This window comes from Triticum urartu, chromosome 1 (genome assembly GCF_003073215.2).
Source record: "Triticum urartu cultivar G1812 chromosome 1, Tu2.1, whole genome shotgun sequence".
Classification (NCBI taxonomy): Eukaryota; Viridiplantae; Streptophyta; class Magnoliopsida; order Poales; family Poaceae; genus Triticum; species Triticum urartu.
Genome location: NC_053022.1, coordinates 117,093,654 through 117,096,440, shown reverse-complemented (window position 1 = coordinate 117,096,440; position 2,787 = coordinate 117,093,654). Strand labels below are relative to the sequence as shown.

Genomic DNA, 2,787 nt, shown 5'->3' with positions numbered 1-2,787 from the left:
CCAAAACTACAAGCAAGGGAATCAACTCTTATTGCCGTAAAGGAAAAATAACCCCTTTCCTTTATATATATATATACAAGGAACAAGTAGCCTTCGGCACCTATTCCTGAATTAAGGGAACGCGAGAAAGATTTCTCTATGTCAATTCAAAACAAAACAAACGGACGACTGAATCTAAAGTCTACTAGAGAGAAGATTGGCTCGAACGTCAACTACTGATTGCTCTATCCAACCAGCACATACCGTTTGCTATGATATTGTTTTGCTCATATTGTTTTATTGCCCGGGCATTGCTGCGGAAGAGTGAAATGAAAAACTCTTCTTGAAGAAGAGGACTCTTCTGCTTGATCTTTTGATATGGTGAGGGAACAGGTTTTATGCGTTCTTTGAGCAAATGGGAAACAAACTGCTGATACATAAATCTTTCACTTTTATTGCCGAAGGCACAAGAGAGACTATAGCTAGGAAGGATAAGCAAAGGAATCCAGATTCAATCGATTGTTTGAAGCCAAGGTCTCGAGCTAGTCCATCTTTCTATATGAATTTCTTTAAAGAATACTTCTCTTATGATCTACTACGAGAGTGTCAAGCGGCGATGGAAGTTGAGTAACTGTCTTGGAAATAGGTAAGTCGGGCACATATTCTAGTTCCGATTCTAGGCTATCTATAGAAGAATGGAGTGTTATAAATTCTACTATTTAAGCTGTTGGTGCAGAGGTAAGCAAGCCAGTCTCGGGTGGGAAGTTAGCACTATCAACTCAGGCGGGTCTTCAGTCAAAGAAAAAGAAAGCGGTGGCCTGTACTTGAAAATAGGACTCTACTTCTTGATTGAAATAGGACTGTACTAGCATCCGCAAAAGGCAAATCATGACCTATCGTATAGTACTTCGAGTGTCGATCCATAGGAAAAATGGAAGAACTGGTTGGTTTGCACAAGTTCAAATATCTTGGCCTAACCTAATTTGTACAAACCCGCGACCTAAATTAAAGACTAATTCTAAACTAAAGAAAATAGAAATTGCCTAAGGCGCGTGCGGCCAAGGTCTTCCATAGGAGCTCGAAGGAAGAGGTTCTGATACTTTATTTTTACTTATTCAATTCTTTATCTTGCTAAATAGGTCCTTCATCAGTGTTTTATTTTCAGTATCCGAGTTTAATTTAGGAGCTCGAAGGCTGATTTCTTCATTGATGGCGGATTTCTATTTAGGAGCTCGAAGGAAGAGGTTCTGAGACCAATTCCAATCTTCTATCGTCTGTGCTAAATACCATGAAATAAAGTAGGTTTAGCTTTCAGAGAAGAGATTTCAGTATCTGATTGCTTTTCTGACTGGAATTCTCTAGTTCACTTCACTTCTATGCAATGTCATTTCTTGATTCAAAGTACTTATTTTCTGATTGGAATTTCGATCTCTTGGCAACAGGTTTCGCTTCTGCTGAGGACAAATTGAACAAGCTACTTCTGAAACCAAGTCCGGGTGGGCTTTTGAATTCAGAGAAGGAATTCCAATTCTGATTCTAGTCCTTGTGCTGTGTTCAGTTCAGTTCAAGATGGGAAAGTATTGCTTGTTTCCTAGAATCCTAAAAGGGGTGCTTGTTTTCCTCGTCCGGGCTCTCCTCTCCCCTTTCTGTGCCAACCTTCATCCCTACTTTTCCGCCAATTCACTAATTTCAATAGTTCAGATCCATCACTTATATCCCTTATATATATAGAATCAGGTATCTGCTTTCCATGGTTCCTGATTTCGGTATCTGAATCTTCCTGAATTCAAGTAGTGAATACCAGGGCTTTCTTCTTCTTTGATTTTCCTTGTCGAGTAAGTTCCGACCCGCACGAAACGCGTAACGATCTGGGCACTGTCTCGGAGAGAGGCTCGGTGAAATAGACATGTCTGTGAAGATGCAGACTACCTGCACCTGGACAGAAAGACCCTATGAAGCTTTACTGTTCCCTTGGGCTGGCTTTGGGCCTTTCCTGGACATCTTAGGTGGAAGGTGAATAAGGCCTCTTTCCAGGGGGGGGGGGCGAACCATCTGTGAGATACCACTCTGGAAGAGCTCGGATTCTAACCTTGTGTCAGACCCGTGGGCCAAGGGACAGTCTCAGGTAAACAGTTTCTATGGGGTGTAGGCCTCCCAAAAGGTAATGGAGGCATGCAAAGGTTTCCTCGGGCCAGACGGACATTGGTCCTCGAATGCAAAGGCAGAAGGGAGCTTGACTGCAAGACTCACCCGTCGAGCAGAGACAAAAGTCGGCCTTAGTGATCTGACAGTGCATATTATCATATAGAAATAAGCGAAGCATAGCGATTCGTACTACCGGAAAAGTGTCGCTAACTGCTAGGCAATAGAGTCAGCTTACGGGGTGGGGCGCAAGCAAGCGTAGCGAATCACATAGAGTTGCCCCTACCTGCCAGCGCGCATATAGATAGGGCGGGCGAGCACATGGATGGATGCCTGAGCGGTTGAAAGAGTCGGTCTTGAAAACCGAAGTATTGATAGGAATACCGGGGGTTCGAATCCCTCTTCATCCGCGAGGTCATAAGTTCTCTCTTGCCTTATCTATAGATAAGAACGAATCTCCTCGACTGATATGATGGATGGAATGGGTAGAAGGTTGAGGTTATTGTGTGTTGATTTAGTTAGGACTTTGTCTCCCTTTTGTTATCTTACGCCCCGGGTGGATGACCTGTGGGAGCTAAGTCGAAGATCTCGGTGTCGTCGTGAGTGGTTGATAAACAACAATTGCAGTTTGATTTAGGGAGTCCCAACCCTGTGAAGCTCAACAGA

The 2,787-nt window shown here is 43.3% G+C and overlaps 1 non-coding gene across 1 annotated transcript; it reads left to right on the top strand.

The window, feature by feature from the left end:
* Positions 1–2,444: 2,444 nt before the first annotated feature.
* TRNAS-UGA lies at positions 2,445–2,531 on the top strand. The gene has a single exon. It is a non-coding gene; the product is annotated as a tRNA-Ser (tRNA).
* Positions 2,532–2,787: the final 256 nt, after the last annotated feature.